The sequence below is a fragment of the Rattus norvegicus genome, chromosome 16, assembly GCF_021556685.1.
Source record: "Rattus norvegicus strain SHRSP/BbbUtx chromosome 16, alternate assembly SHRSP_T2T, whole genome shotgun sequence".
Taxonomy (NCBI): Eukaryota; Metazoa; Chordata; class Mammalia; order Rodentia; family Muridae; genus Rattus; species Rattus norvegicus.
This window is the reverse complement of record NC_141549.1, coordinates 28,899,493-28,915,852: the sequence shown is the minus strand read 5'-3', so window position 1 is coordinate 28,915,852 and position 16,360 is coordinate 28,899,493. Positions and strand designations below refer to the sequence as shown.

The following is a 16,360-nucleotide window of genomic DNA, read 5'->3' as shown; positions in this document are numbered from 1 at the left end:
GTGAACTTCGTGCTTGAAAAGTAAGAGTTCAAATACTGTCTTAGTGACTGTTCTGTTGCTACGACAAAGCATCACGACCAAGGCAGCTTGTAAAAGAAAGCGTTTACTCTGCTACTTGATGACAGTTTTAGAGGGTGAGTTTATGTGTATTGTGGCCACAGAAAGGCACTGGACAAGTAGTTGATAGTTGTAAGCATTCTAATCCAAAAGTCAGGCAGGCAGAGTCAGAGAGACAGTGTATGCTAACTGTTGAAACTATAAAGCCCACTCCCCACTGACAAACCTACTCCAGCAAAGTCATACCCCCTCATCCTTCCTTAACAGTCTACCAACTTGGGACCAAGTGTTCAAATATATGAGCCCCTTGGGGCTATTCACACCTGTACCACCACAGATAGTCTATAGAAAAAAAGGCTCCAAACTCTATTTAAGGAAGATCAAAGTCTCGAAGGTTTTTAGTTCACCTCAGTGTTGATATTCCAGAAAGACTACTCAAGCTGCTGTATTTGTAAGGACACATCTGGGACAGATGAATGATCCTATCAAAAGCACTGTGCTTTACAGAGTTGGCAAAGACTCATGGGTGCTGTGTGTATATATATATATATATATATATATATATGTATATATATATGTATATATATATACATATATGTATATATATGTATATATATATATCATGTTTCTGGGGAAGGTTAAAGGATAAGATGAAACATTCCAAGAGATTTGTTTTGACCTCCAGGTTTGCTCTACTTTACAATAGCTTCAGGATGAGGAAGACTCTGGAGGCAATACACTAGATTTACTTGTAAAAATATTAAAAAGAAAAATTAAAGGAACAAATCAGTAAATCTCATGGGGCAAGCACTAGGGGACCGCTGTATAATTTGTTGTTAATGTTTCTTTTAATGAGTTCCCCTAGTAAATGTAGTTTAGAGAGCCTTTGAACTGTCATCTCTGATTCAAAGAGTATTTGTTTTGTGGTCATTGTCTGGTGATAGGGTGTAACTCTTAGAGTTCAGTGGTAGGAATTATACACAAAAGGACACCAGGTGTTATACAATATGTGTGTGTAAGCTTCAGTGGCAACTATAAGAGAGTGAGCCATTCTACATCAGGTAGGGATGGGAAGAGAAATAAGGCAGGAACTAGTTCACAGGGAACAGGTTCCTAGGGTGAATAAAAATACTTTTGGAAACACGATGGAGTCAAGAAATCAAGCAACCAGACTTGGCAATGCAGGCTTGTAATCTTAGTATTTCAGAGGCCATGGCAGATAAACCTTCAGTTCAAGTCTGGCCTGGGCTAACTTTGAGTTTGGTACCCACCTGGTGTACATAATTAAGCTCTATCTCAATAAATAAGTAAATAAATAAATAAAAGGAAACAAACAAGCTAATTAAATTTCTAAACTGAAAAGAGAATTATACGAATTCTAGGTTTAGAAATATAAAATTAAAAGAATAAACCCCAGAAGGCCACAGACCCAGGGCTAAGCCCTGCAGCCCGGACTAGCAGGCCATAAAGATAAAGGAGCACAGGAAACACTGTCCAGGCAGGACTGGCAAGCCATAAAGAAAAGGAATGCAAGAACCAGCCTGAGTTAATGGGACTGATTCATGGGACGTCTAGCAGGAAGACATCTCCCCCCAGCTCACTCAGGGCCATCCTCCAGACCCTGATAAGCCCCTGACTTCTAACACGTACTCTTTCTGCTTTGTTCTCACTGCTATGTTTGAATGAGCCAATTGTATATAACCACGCCAAAACCCCCTAGCCTTCTCTATATAACCCTCTGACTTTTGAGTTTTGGGGCCGACACCTCTGTCTCCTGCGTGGGATATGTGTCAGCCCGGAGATCTCTGTAATAGGTCTCCGTAATAAACCTCGCCTTTGCTTATTACATCCAAAATGGTCTCTCTGTGTCTGGGGTCCGCGATTTCCCAAGACTTGAGTAAGGGTCTCTCTGCATGGGATCTTTCAAAACAAATTTTGCTTTACGAGACAATTTGGTGTCATAATGATGACATCAACTCATGTGCTATTTTGACAAACATGGGATATTTTGTTTGACTTTCAGAATGGTTCATTAAGCAATTAGTAGAGAACAGTTATGAATTTCTCTTCCATTTCTGCATATTGAAAACATTAAAACAATACAATTTGTACTATTTAAACAGGAATATTGCAACCTAGCAGCAACACCGAGTAAGGTCACGTATGCAATCCCTCTTATGACATGTAAAAAACAACAAATAACTAAAATCTGTAGCCCATGGGATGCTCATGAAAACTACTTGTTTGGTAAAAACTTGCCAGAAATGTCCAGCTTGCCAGATACTTTTGAAAAAAGAAAAACAAAAAACCAAAAAAAAAAAAAAAACCAAAACCAAAACAAAACAAAACAAAAAAAACCCAACCAACAACCCCTAAACAAGGTAATCAAAGCATCCTTTGAGCATGTTAAGTGGTCAACACATGATAAGTGGCAATGATGCTGAGTTGGCAGGAGCCACAGAAATGCTTATTCTCTTGCTCTAACACTTTTAAACTTCATAGAGAGTAGCAGTGACATATGTACTCTTTCATGCAGTTGGTTCCAATAATTCTACTTTTTGAAGTTGCGGATGATGCTATGGGAAATAGACTTGACAAGTATATCCACATGGTTAAAATAACCATGATTCTGTATATGTGGATATAAGCAATAGGAGCCCACAAAATCCTTCATGCTGATAAGTTTTCCCCCCAAATCAAATTTCTCTAAAATCTTAAATATGAAAATAGACAAAAAAAAAATATCAGTGAGGCCCCTTAACTATTAAGCAGAAGCAACATCAGGGAACCAACCAGCTTTGTTGAATACTCAGGGCCACATAGCTTCACACGTAAATTATAAGCGTTTTACAAACAAATATTCAATTTCATGTAAAATTGATGAGAAAGCCAAAGAAAATATCTTTTATAAGACCAATGTAAGTGATACTAAAATCTGACTAAGACACTGAAAAAAGAAAATGATAGGCTTGTTTCTCTTAGGAAAGCAGACTTGAATATTCCATGGACTACAGTGAATGAACAAGAACCCGATGTGCTTGGGCTCACATTCCAGGTGCAGGCTGACTCAACATGTCGATCATTGCAGTAAGTGTCCCCTCTCAAACACCATCATGCTTTCTGTCCTGGGAAATTGCCTCTGCCGTTGTATCTTTTTAAGGTTTACTTTGACCCTCTTTGCCAGCTTCTGTCCCAATCTACTTCAGCCATCCCCGTGAGTTCAGTCTTCAGTTTCTGCTGCCACTTTCTCCAGTTTATTCTAATGAGGCCTTTGCAGCCACTGACTAGAGAAACAACACCATCAAGTCCACGAATGACATTTACAACATCTGGAGATCTGAATTAACAAGTCTGTATGGAATGATGGAATGTGTAAGTGTCTGAACGTTTTACATTCTCTTCATAATATCAAGCTGCTGTGTCCAGCTCTCTTTTACCTCAGTCCCAGGACCTAACTCAGGTCACCAGGCTTGCACAGCAAGTGCCTTACTCACCGAGGCTCCTCCTCACCCCCGTTTCTGTCTTCTATGTACATATCTCTCTTCCATCCATCTCTCAAAGCCAGTCTTTATTTAGCTTTGTAACAGAGACTTTACCATGCCCAAAATAGAACGGGAGAATTTGCTTCAGTAGAAGTGTCTGCTCTTCTGGTGGGTAACTCCACCTTTTCGGTTGCTTGAGCCTCAGGCACCTGATTCAAAACAAGGCCACATGGACAAAACAAAATAAAGACTGCCTTTTTCATTTACATTCCATTTTCAGGCTGGAAGTGAATAGCAGTGGTTAAAGTAGAAGACTGTCCTGTGTGCCAGCATTTTAGGAGTTAACCTATTTCAATTAAACATTGTCCACATCCACAAAGCAAGACACTCACAATCTGTGTTGCCTAATCTTGGTTGCTAAATTAACAGCCCAGAAGCAGGAACTGCCACTGAATAGTTGCCTTCCTTAGATGGGCCTGAGGGCATGCCTTTGGGGGCATTTTGTGATAGCTAATTGATGAGGAGGTTTTGCTGCACTGGGCTGGATACCATCCCTAGGCAGAGGGGCCTGGGGCTGGATGAGGAAAGCTGGATGTTAAGTCTGCAGTGAGCAGTGTGAGTGAACGTGAGCAGGCAGTCTGCCTCCATGGTCTCTGCTCTGGGTTTCTACTTGAAAACGTGCCCTGGCTTCCTTCAGTGGATGTAACACGAAAGAAACCGTTTTAAGTTGCTTTGTCGTTGCCCACCATCGCAGCAGAAAACCACATTAGAACACTATCTTCTCCCTTGATACCCTCCCCTTTTATACTTGACAAGACTCCATCTCTGTTTATCATCACATCACTGTTAATGTGGGGAAGCAAGTATTTGTCACTTGTCCCTCTAGAGAAGCAGCTAGCAGCAGTGAGCTGTGCTGTCAGTGATGTCTAGACTCCTTGTCCAAAATTTACATAAGGAAGTTTTCTGGGGAGCATTCAGAAAATAATTTCTGGGGTTTACCTTAATCCTCCCCCATCCTGTGAATAACTGGGGAAAGGAATACAAATCCTACTTCTTGTACTGGGAAAAGCAGGCTCAGACAGCTCCACAAACTTTTAATACAAGGCTTTATAATCTTTCAGAATATTACTTAATCTCTGTAGATTGTAGTACTGTAGAAAAAATTGTTCCATATGCACATATGGAGGTCACCGAACAATCCAATGAGGTTGGCATGCCGGTTCCTCCCACCTTTAAGTGGGGCTCTTGGATGGAAGCCAAGTTGCTATGAGTGTGCGGCAGCTGCTCTCGGAGCTGACCTGCTGAGCCGACGACTATCCTGAGGTCATGATGGTCAATTTCTAAGACTCCAAATGTAAACACCTGTGCTATGAGGTCGCTAGAGCTCACCACTGGTGTGCTCTAAGAATTTATACTACACTCTGATATGATGGAAACAAAACCAGGAAAGTCCCAAAGCAAAACTGAAAGGTAGCTTCAAACTCATCTCTTCATTCCAGAAGAAACACGGACACAGGAACACTCCACTTTGGCTTAATCTCGAACTTCCAGAAGAGCAGAAGGACAGACGCCACTCCTCAACTCTTCAAGTTAAGATGCTGCATGTGGTGGCTGGTGACAGGAATGGCAAACCTGGCAATCTACTGGAGCATTTTTACAAACCAAAATACTCATCCTATGTCTACAAAGAAAGCAGGTAGGATGCTATGCGCGTTACATTTGCAGTAAGAAGGCATTTGAAAGTCAATGGCGTTTAGCTATTTCCATGCAAGCATTGCACCCAGGCATTTGTTTGTTTGGTTTGTTTTTGTTTTTTTTTTCGGAGCTGGGGACCGAACCCAGGGCCTTGAGCTTGCTAGGCAAGTGCTCTACCACTGAGCTAAATCCCCAATCCCGCATCCAGGCATTTGAAAGTCATGGCGTTTAGTCATTTCCATGCAAGCATTGCACCCAGGCATTTGAAAGGCGTGGTGCTTAGTCATCTTTACTGCATGTGGGAGCAGAAGACCAGGAGTGTTCCTGTCCGTTCAGTCCTGAGCCTATTTTAGATTCTGCTCAGACTTATCAAGGGTAAAAATAATCTCTAAATGTATGCAGCGTGTGAGGTAATTCTAAAAAGTACCTTTCTGTTAAAATGAAGGCAGGTTTTCTCCTCATAGAAGACTGTCCCCCTCCCACCCTAGAGTTCACAGAAACATGTTCCACTTTGCCTTTCTAGGTTCGCCAGGACAGCTGCATCATTATCTGTTGGGATAACCTTTTTTTTTTTAACTTTGCATGAAGGCGTGTCTCTACATTTCCAGTTGTTAACTCTCTTCTGCCAGAGGGCTAAGTGCCGGCAGGTTTTGGCATTCTCATTTCTATTGTGCCCCAGTGGACATTTCTACTTTGTAAATATTCCTCACCTGCCTAAAGGCAATCTAGAATTGTATGATGTCTCATTGCTGATTGGTTATAATAACGATCTGATGGCCAATAACTGAAGCAGGAAGTAGGAGGCAGAGCTTCTGTGCAGAGAGGTTGAAGCAGGGGAGTAGGCACAGATGGAAGATATTCAGGAGTGGACACGGACCAGAGAGACTGCTGCAGGTAGAACAGGATAGGGCCGCTCTGTATATGGTGGGTCATAGGCAAGATCGTCGGTAAGTCAGATGAGCTAGCAGGAAGATTGTCTTAGCGAAAGGCCTGTGCTTTAAACTATACAGCAGACTCCGTGTCATTATTTATACCCCTGGCAGGTCCGAGAAAGTCCTGCTATAATTATCTCTTCTTGTTCCTACCTGGTGTCTTCTGTATTTCACTTTGTCTAATAACTCCAAAATAATTGTGTCTAGAGTCAGGCTACTCTTCTCTCCCTAGATGAATTGAAATGGTTTGTTTCTTCTCTGCTCCAAATCAATAGTAGCAGGTGTGAGTCATCATTTCGATGTAGTCAAGATGAATTCTATTCATGTTTAAAACCTGAGGTTCTCTTTCCTAGATTTTCTGTCTCCAGGCTTGAGTCCCTTTGTGCTTTCTTTATTGTTTTTATTTCCATTTTTTAATCCTGGACTGTTTGTTCAGTTCCTTCAACTGTTTGGTTGTGTTTTCCTATAATTCTTTAAGGGATTTTTTTGTGTTTCCTCTTAAGGGCTTCTACCTGTTTACTTGTGCTGTCCTGTATTTATTTAAGGGAGTTATTTATGTCCTTCTTAAAGTCCTCTATCATCATTATGAAATGTGATTTTAAATCCAAATCTTGCTTTTCCGGTGTGTTTGGATATCCAGTATTTGCTTTGGTGGGAGAACTGGGCTCTGATGATGCCAAGTAGTCCTGGTTTCTGTTGCTTAGGTTCCTGTGCTTGCCTCTTGCCATCAGGTTGTCTCTGGTGTTAGTTTGCCTTGCTGTCTCTGACAGCGGCTTGACCCTCCTGTAAGCCTGTGTGTCAGCACTCCTGTAGACCTGTTTTCTTTTAGCCAGATCTGAGAAGAGAGGGCTGCTTCTGGGTTTGTGTGAGCTGAAGCCTCCAGGCGGGTTGCCTGGCACAGAAGAATTGGTCTTAGGTGTGTAGGCACTCCTGGAGACTGGCTTTCAGCTTTCAGTTCAGGCAGAAACCTGAGGGTCCTGCCACTGACTGCTCCTAGGTCCCTGTCAGTGTGGAGGTTCCTCAGAAAATTGGACATTGCACTACCTGAGAACCCAACTATACCTCTCCTGGACATATACCCAAAAGATGCTCCAACATACAACAAAGACACATGCTCCACTATGTTCATAGCAGCCTTATTTATAATAACCAGAAGCTGGAAAGAACCCAGATGCCCTTCAACAGAGGAATGGATACAGAAAATGTGGTACATCTACACAATGGAATATTACTCAGCCATCAAAAACAATGACATCATGAAATTCATAGGCAAATGGATGTAACTAGAAAATATCATCCTGAGTGAACTAACCCAATCACAGAAAAACAAACATGGTATGCACTCACTGATAAGTGGATATTAGCTTCAAAGCTTGAATTACCCAAGATACAATCCATAGACCACATGAAGTTCAAAAAGAAGGCTGACCAAAGTGCAGATGCTTTACTCCTTCTTAAAAGGGGGAACAAAACTATTTATGGAAGGGGATATAGAGGCAAAGTTTGGAGAAGAGACTGAAGGAACGGCCATATAGATACAGGCCATAAAGATACAACCACCAAAATTAGATAAGATTGATGAAGCTAAGAAGTGCATGCTGATAGGAACCTGCTATAGCTGTCTCCTGAGAGGCACAGCCATAGCATGTCAAATACAGAGTCAAATGCTAGCAGCAAACAATTGAGCTGAGACTGGGATCCCGGTTTAAGGAATTAGAGAAAGAATTGAAAGAGCTGAAGGAGCTTGCAACCCCATAAGAACAACAATGCCAACCAATCAGAGCTCTCAGGAACTAAACCACCACCCAAAGACTATACATAGACTGACCCATGGCTCTAGCTATATATGTATCAGACGATGGCCTTGTTGGGCACCGATGGAAGGAGAAGCCCTTGGTCCTGCCAAGGCTGGATCCCCAGTGTAGGGGAACACCAGGGGGCCGGAGGGGAGGATAACTGGGGAGGGGAATACCCTTATAGAAGAAGGAGAGGGGGAGGGGATGGGGGCTATGTCCAGGAATCTGGTAAAGGGAATAACATCTGAAATGTGAATAAAAATATATCCAAAATAAAATAAAATAAAATAAAAAAGCCTGAAGTTAAGTAAGTAGTTCATCTTGAGTTAGTTTGTGGCATGAATTTCTTATGGAGTCTATGTTGTCACGATTAATGCAATTGTAGAAAGGTATGAGGAGAGAACTATTCTTTTTTATTTTTTATTAATCGTTTCATTTGTTTACATTTCAAATGATATTCCCCCTTCCCAGTTACTCTTCCACAATCATGCTCCCAATCTCATCCCCTCTCTTCCCGCCCCCCCACTTTGCCTCTATGAGGGTGCTTTTCTACTCACACCTCACTACTCTAACATCCCCCTATGATGGGACATCAAGCCTCCCTCCCCTCTCATTGATGTCAGATAACGCCATCCTCTGCTACATATGTATCTGGAATCCTGGCTCCCTTTTTGGTAGGTGCTCCTGGGAGCTCTGGGTAGTCCAGTTAGTTGATATCGTTCTTCTTATGGGGTTGCAATCCCCTTCAGCTCCCTCAGTCTTTCCCCCAGCTCTTCCATTGGGTTCCCCAGGGATCAGTCTGATGGTTGGCTGCGAGTATTGTCTGTGTTGCTTTGTGTAAAAAACCTTAAAACTGTCTCCCATGATGCTTTAGGATCTTCATAGTTACTTTTATTAATTTTCTTATATGGAGCATAATGAACCAAAACATCAATGAAACAGGTACCTGTGTTGCTTTTGTTTTAAAGATTTCTTGGTTAATCGATGAATATAAGGAAGAAAAACTTAGGATTAACTGAAGAATATAGGTTTATGTAAATCTTTAGCTTTTATTATTTTCTTTTAAATATTTTAAAAGATTTGTTTTATTTTGTGTGTCTGTGTGCACGTGCATGCCTCTCTCCCCCTCCCCCGTGTGTGTGTGTGTGTGTGTGTGTGTGTGTGTGTGTGTGTGTGTGTGTGTGTATTGAGCTGTGGTTTTTCTCTGGTCCTCTACAAGAGCAACAAGAGTTCCACACATTGGAACTGTCTTTTCAGCCCCAGAAACTATTGTTTCAAAGCACAGAGGATTCTCTCATGTTGAATTTAGTGATTGGATATCTAAGTAGAACTTTGTTTTGTGGAATTGGTGGGAGATTTTAATCATTGAGACTGGAAAAATAGAAATAAATCTTGAGAGCCATCTTTCAGAGCAGGATGTTTCAGAAGAAACATGGGTAAGTGATCGACTAACACTTTGGAGAAGAATGGCTCCTAGAAAATTTAGAATGTGTCACGAATGGTAGTGTATTGTCTTCCCTTTCACCCCCCTCTCCTCCCTTGAGGTCCATGATTGTGTCTTGCTTGTAAGCACTGCAAATGAAAATTGTAGAGAAGAATGACATGTGCCTTTCTAGGTCCAAGACAAGTGATTTCAGATGCCATGACTCATGAAGTCCAACGAGCCTGTCTCCAAAATGAAGCATTGACGTATGCGAGTTATGATGTATGCGGAGACCATATTATCCTGATGTTTTTACTCATTCAAACAAGTGTGGTGTTGTGACACATGTGACGGTGCAGTGTGACACAAGCAAAGGCTCCTGAATGTGCTACCTGTCTCTAGTACTTCAATTCCTACGTGTCAAGCATTATCAAAGCTCCCACAGATGTAACTCTTGAGTCTTAGGAGGAAGAATGTTCTTCATCTTTTTATGTCTAAACTATGTCTACATACAATGATCATATGCACACCGTATTTGGCATATTGAATTTGTATGGTAAGGGATTGGGAAAAATGTCTGAAAAGGCTTTTTGGAGGCACAATAATAGTAGTGATGATGATGATGATGATGATGATGATGATGATGATGATGATGATGATGATGATGGTGATGAGATGGAACTCAGAAACACTATTATACTTTGTGCTTTTAGTTTTTATTAAAGATTTTTATCCTCCCATGCCCTGGCTAATGGAACAAATTGTAGAGAACTAATAGCTATATGGGAAGCAATTTTTTTTTTAAGTGGTTGTGCCATTGAAGGGCTCTCCGGTAAAAGCTTGTTTACAGTGTGTGCTGAGTCTTAGACTGAAGTGAGATTACTCTTGTTTGAACTGAAGTCTGGTCATTTCTGAAGGACTGGGTGAGCCCCAGGCAGAAGAAAGAAAGTTGTGTCCCGGATGGAAGATTGTAGTCTGAGAGTGTACCTGGACTCCCAGACTGAAGGGTCAGATTCAATGAGCTGGTTCTGGGCACAGCCTGACCATAGCAAGTAGACACACAGGGTTCCACTCTGGGGCTGTACCATGCCTATCTCTACAAAAAGGAGAACATTTTATATTCCTCTTAGGAAGCATTCAATAGTATTTCATTTCATGGGAATGAAATTTTGCTTATAAAGAAAACATTGCCTACCAGTATGTTTTTCATCTTACTAAATTCTGTCTGTAAATTTAAAAAAATCTAAGAAAAATAGTTATTTTTGACAGAACTTTGTAGCATTAAAAAAGTCTGTCTTCTGAAGTCCAGCAGTAAAATGAGAATATTCAGAATATATGTTTAATAATAAATATCGAGCACATATATTAGTTCAGAGTAACAGAGAACAGGTTCAAAACCTATAAACTTCATTTTTGTAATTATTCCTCTTGCTTTTTTCCAGTTTCTACTCAGTAGTTTAATTATTGGTAACATTTAGTAAGCATTCAAGACTATACATTGGGTACTCTTCTAACTGCAATTTAATAGAGAGTTTCTCAATACTTATTAGAATGCTATTATCTGCGAGCTATTCTTAGCTGCAGCTCATAGTGAATAATTTTCCAGTGCTCACACTGCTAGCAAATTGCAGAGCTGAGGACTGCATCAGCCTTTATCTCAGTGCTGATCCTATGGCTCTAATCTCCACCTCAGGAGCGACTACCCCAGGGGCTACTCATTATGCCACAGTACTTGCCAGGAATAGCCACGGGAATCTGCAGACCAGTGATTAAAAGGGAGGGGTCACGATGTCTCTGGGGGAATCTCCCCATGGCAGTGCAAGAATGCAACTTTTAATAATATTGGAAGAAGGAAAGATTTGTCTTGAGTCGAATGAAAATCCCAGCTGCTGCCTTTTGTGTTCTTTGATTCTCTGAGTTTGCCAACACATGAAAAAAAAAATGCTGAACAATTTGTTGAGCTGAGAATACAATTAAAGTGGATTTATTTTATATACAAATAGTTTCCTGGTAATTTATTCTCACCCACCAGCATTTTCACAAGTCCCCACGTTCTGGCGGGAGCCCTCACTCTGACATTATCCAAAAGGGGAAACAGTTAGTCTCCATTATAGTCAAATTGTCTCTTAGTGGCACTTCGCTGTGACTCTGGCTTGTAAATCAATAAGCTTGGGAAGTAGGATAAATGCCTTCTTAAATAAAAATGCTCATCTTTGCCATTGTGATACAGGAGAGTAATTATAGGAATAAAATTATCTATATCTTTTATGTCTGTCTCTTTCAGTAACAATGAAATAAGGTGTATAAAATATAACAGAGAGTGCTGAATACTTAGCTATTATGGATGTCTCTGCAATCTTTTCTTTTGTATATGTTGGTGGTGTATGACATAGTCATGTGTGTGTTCATGTGTGCATATAGGTGCGTTTACAAGTATGTGAGCATGTATGGGGAGAGAGGAGGTAGACAGTGGGTGTTTTCCTTGACAGTTCTGTACCTTACTGTACAAACAAACAACAACAAAAACAAAAAAACGAAAACCTGGGTCTTTCTCTCCCTTGATCACTAGACTGGCTGGCTTGCTCCATCTACCCGCCAAGCATTGGGCTGACAGGTTTGTGCCACCACACTTAGGTTTTTAAACATGGGGACCGAGTATCTGCACTCATGTCCTTACACTTGCATGGCAGGCACTCGGCCAAAGGGTCATCTCCCAAGCCCCGCCAACAGTATCAACTTCACCAAAGATATTCTTTTGCAAATGCTAAGTACCAAAGATGACAGCAAGAAACTACCGTCTAAGTCACATTATTTATTTATATGTCAAATATAGTTAAATTTCTTATGAAATTATCTGTCCCAAAGACATCTCTTGACAAAATTTATGGTCATCAAGTTGCCATCTCTTTGTAAACAAATAGCTAAGAAATGATTAGTGAAGAACTCCAAGTAAATATACAAAAGCTGTATATAACGTCTGTAATTCAAAGGGGGAGCAGCTGTTGTTTTGTTGACAGAATAGTTGGCAGACTTCAGAGAGCTAGAATTTTGACAAAGACTAATTTCTGAGAAAAAGAAATATATAGTTGTGGCTCATTGAGTCACTTTAAAATTTACATTATTATAGGTTCTGCTTACAATGGTTGGGTCTTTTAGTTTGGAAGAAGTCAGTTTTGCTTTTAATTGAAACTTTTTCTGTGTTCAATAGTATCACGTGACAGTGTATAATGCATGTGGGCATATGTCCGATGGTGCACATGGGGAGGTCAGAGGACAAGGCTTGGGCAGTCTCTCTCTTTTCACATTCCAGAAGTTTCTGGGGATGGAACTAAGGTTCCAGGTTTTGTAGCGAGAGCCTTTGCCCGGTGAGTCATCTCACTGACTCAACTATATTACTTATTTTTTCATTCAGTTCACTCTTCTTTTGCCTCGTACATTGACGACAAGACTGGAGAGAAGGAAAACAAAAATCAGAATAGAGACAATTTTTTATCTTTCCAAGTTTACCCTTTTATAGATGAAAGAGGAAGAAACTGAATTTCGAGTTGCAGCCTGCAGCAGAAATAAAGTTCTGAGGAGTGTACTCCAGAAAAGTTGTACGAGCTCCTGCAAACTCAAGCAGGTCAGAACTGAAGCATCTGAAGGAAACTGTTTCTCGGAAACGGGAAAGAAATATGGTAAACAATGAGAAACACAAACAAAAACTAGGTGAGGACACTCTTCTTACTGGTTTTCAATTTTAAGGGTTTGTTTTAATTATGTACCTCTGTGTGACTGTGTAGCGTCCCCTGGGGGCAGAGGTGGGCATTGTTTCCTTTGGTGCTAGAGTTACTCTACCGGATGAAGGTCCTGGGATAAGGTTTACTGCAGGAGTAGTGTTTCTCCATAACCGCTGAGCCATCTCTGTAGCCCATAAAAGTAGGATTTGAGGTTTCTTTGTTTTCCCTGGACGGTAACCATTGTGTCTTTGAACCGGCTAGGTCCAGTGAAGGCTGTTTTTTTTTTTTTTTTTTTTTTTTTGTTGTTGTTGTTGTTGTTGTTGTTGTTTTTTGTTTTTCCTGGAAAGTTAAGTGAGAGCAATAACACAGTGAAAAGAGGGAAGACGTCTCCAACTCCAACAGCTACAGACTGGGGCGCCTGCGAATATGTCAGACTCCCTAGCCTTGGCCCAGTCTTTGAAGTGACTGAGATGTGTATTGGGAGGGTAAGCAGAGGCAAGAGGCCGAGGCCGCTCAACCTCTGTTAAAGAGGATTTCCTTGGATCCAGAGTTTTAATGTGTTAATGAGGAAATTTAAAAATGAGAAAAATGGAAATGAAATTGTGGGATACGAAAAAGATCCCTTGTCTATCCTTCCCCTCTCCCTCCATCTCTGTCTCTGGTTTTGTGAGAAGGATTTTCTGGAACTGCGTAGCTCAGACTAACTTCACACCTAGAAATGTGCTTCCTTAGCTCTTGAGTGCTGATGTAGAGAAGTGAACCCCCATACATGTAGCGTGTAGTTAAAACAAACAAAAACCCACCCACGTTTCACCCACCTGGATGGCCAGCCCCAAGCAGCCATCTTGCCCTGCTTCCTGAGGCCACCCTGCTGCCAAGCTGCTCTGATCAAAAAACCTTCTCCCAACCCTCAGTCTCTGCTTGCTAAGCTGACCAAACCATTTTTCCTGAAATGCTGGGAGCTGGCACTCCCAACACCTCCTACTCCCCCGCCCCCATGGCTGGCCTGCAGAAATCCAGCTACTGCTCCCTCAGATATGAAATGATAACAGTAGACACTTACTTATGTTATACCAGCCAGTTGTATATTGGTAAATATCCAACCCCAAAATGGCCGTGCAAAGAACACACAACTCAATAATATAATTACAAACTGTAGGCTTAGACTAGACAAATATCTCACTTTACTACTCTAGTGTCCAGCTATGAAATCCCTAGCTACTTGTGGCTCTTTCAGGCCACATGGCTCTGGTTTATCTTCTTCCTTCATCTTCTCTCCATCCTCCATATTGTCCGGCCCTTCTCTTCTCCCCTTATCTTCCTGTTCTGCTTGGAAGATCCCGCCTCCATATCTTCGCCCAGTGTTTGGCTTCCTGCCGTCTTTATCAGCCAATCAAAAGCTAGGGGAAATTCCCCTACACATGCTCAGCTCACAAAAGCTACAATAAGAGAAAAATTAATGTCAATAACAAGCTGTATTCAAAAGAGAAAATTTATAATTGACATTCTAATATTACACATTGAAGAATCCAAAAAGGAAAGAAAAGAAAAAGTGCAGCCTGAAGTTAGAAGAAATATTAGTGATTAGACTAAAAATGTATGGACAAGATCAACCTAATGAAAACTTGATTCTTTTTAGAAAAATATTGGGGCTGGGGATTTAGCTCAGTGGTAAAGCACTTACCTAGGAAGCGCAAGGCCCTGGGTTCGGTCCCCAGCTCCGGAAAAAAAAAAACCAAAAAAAAAAAAAAAAGAAAAATATTAACAAACTTTGAACTTAGTGGGGGAGAGAGAGGAAGAAAAAGGAGGAGGAGCAAGAGAAGGAGGGGAGTGGAGGAGAGGAGAGGAGAGGAGAGGAGAGGAGAGGAGAGGAGAGGAGAGGAGAGGAGAAAGAGGAGAGAGGACTCAAATATATAAAGAGCAGGCATGACTTATGCCAAGAAAATAAGGACCATAATAGAGTAGTCTGAGAATGACACACCAATCAATTGGACAGACAGCTTGGGAAAAAATGGACTGATTGTTGGACACATATGAAGGAATAGAAAATTGAAATGGAAGTGTGTGGCAGAGATTAAAGGTCTGTACTTTGCTGGGTGTGGTGCCACATCACTGTAATCCCAGCACTAAAGACTGTGGGCGTGAGGTCAGGGAGACTTACTGAGGGAGTCTGAGATCAGTCTGGGCATAACCTCCCATTGAAGGAAAGCCTGGAGACTGCTGGCTTTACCACTGAATTCTACCAAACACTTAAGAACGAATAGCAATCATTTTTAGACTTCCAAGAATAAGGAGGAAGAAATATTTCTACTTTTTTCTAAGGCTAGTGTGACTATGATATCAAAGCAAATAAGAATATTTCTTGAAAAGAGAGTTTTAGGCCAATATTCTTGATGAATATAGATGCAAAATTCCCCAACAAAAAATGCTAAAATAATTGAATTTAGTGGTGTGTTTATTCATCCCTGAGATATAAGGATAGTTCAATGTGTGCAAATCAATAACTGTGATTTAACCTTAATACAACAAAAGACTAGAAACCCATGGGATCATTTCATTGCATACGGGGGAAAAGAAAAGCTTTTGTCAAAATTCAGCAGCCTTCCACAGTGGAAACTCTCACAAAATTGTGTGTAGAAAGAATGTATTTCTCAATAAAAGAGAAGCTAAGTAGGAGAAATTCTAAGGTAATGGTAAGACTCCGCTTCATGGAGAGCATGCTGGACCAAAGTTTCACATACTAGGAGAGAGGAAGAAAGGACCGGGGGAGGGGCACAAATGGAAAAGACAAGACATGGACTGAGAGGTGCTTCCAAGGACCGGCTTCCTCAAGTGGTCTTCACACCCAGAGTTTTGCCACCTCCAGTTACATCATGTCTTTACCGCACAGCCTTTTGGGGACATTTTGGAGCTAAACCAGCACACAGTCCCTACTCTCTCAGCAAGTGTTGCTCTCACCAAAGTGATGCATTTGTAATTGTTTCTTACACAGGATCTCACTGTGTAACTCAGGCCATCCTTGAACTCTCAGGGATCTGCCTGCATTTGCCTTCTGAGGGCTGGAATCAGTACTGTTTGTGACAAATGATGACTTTGTCGCGATATATAGCCACTCAATCATTATTTCCTACCAAGAGCTCATTTTATTCTTGTGTGTAAAATGAATTCTAAGATTCGAATGTTTGCATTTCCCTGAAATAAAATGCCTACACATTTCAGGTGGTGACGTATCAGCTGTATATTCACATATACAGCA

At 41.1% G+C, this 16,360-nt stretch overlaps 1 long non-coding RNA gene across 2 annotated transcripts; it reads left to right on the top strand.

Annotated features, from left to right (window-relative positions):
* Positions 1-1,829: 1,829 nt before the first annotated feature.
* LOC148000507 (uncharacterized) lies at positions 1,830-11,382 on the top strand. 2 transcript variants are annotated; one of them, XR_015639775.1, is made up of 4 exons: positions 1,830-3,144; positions 3,242-3,429; positions 5,039-5,235; positions 9,579-11,382. It is a non-coding gene; the product is annotated as an uncharacterized LOC148000507 (long non-coding RNA). The 2 variants fall into 2 exon arrangements; XR_015639776.1 differs by lacking the exon at positions 3,242-3,429 and having other exon boundaries at positions 3,038-3,144.
* The last annotated feature ends 4,978 nt before the right edge of the window (positions 11,383-16,360 follow it).